Raw genomic sequence first — 687 nt, 5'->3', positions numbered from 1 at the left:
TGCAGCGTCTGTTCACCAGTAGGTGCGGCTGCAAGCGGGTGTCTGCTGTGAAGAAGCAAGGCAAAGCCTCGGATGAGACCCCCCCTTATGATGACAACCACGGCAAATGTTTAAAGGACTACGATTTGAGGGCATGCACCTGGAATGTCCGTACCCTTAATGGGGAAGGTGCCTCTGCCCGGCTGGTTGATGCCCTCGTAAGGACAAAAGCTGAAATCACCGCCATCCAAGAAATGCGTTGGACGGGGCAAGGCAAACAATGTCTGGGGCCTTGCGACACCTACTACAGCTGCCATGTAAAGGAGCGCAAATTCGGAGTTGGATTTGTGGTGGGAGAGAGACTCCGTCGCCGAGTACTGTCGTTCACCCCGGTGGACGAGCGTCTAGCCACAATCCGCATCAAAGCGAGATTCTTCAACATCTCGCTCATCTGCGCCCATGCCCCGACGGAAGAGAAGGATGAGGCATCCAAGGATCTCTTCTATGAGCGCTTGGAGCGCACGTACGAGCGCTGCCCCCGTCATGATATCAAAATCGTGCTTGGCGACTTCAATGCCAGGGTGGGCAAAGAAGGGATCTTTGGAACCACCGTCGGAAAATTCAGCCTCCACGACGAAACGTCCGACAACGGATTGAGGCTGATCGACTTCGCCGGGGCCCGAAACATGGTAGTATGCAGTACTAGGT

Source organism: Rhagoletis pomonella, unplaced genomic scaffold (genome assembly GCF_013731165.1).
Source record: "Rhagoletis pomonella isolate Grant_MI unplaced genomic scaffold, Rhpom_1.0 Rhpom_scaffold_00076, whole genome shotgun sequence".
Classification (NCBI taxonomy): Eukaryota; Metazoa; Arthropoda; class Insecta; order Diptera; family Tephritidae; genus Rhagoletis; species Rhagoletis pomonella.
Note: the sequence above shows the minus strand (reverse complement) of the source record.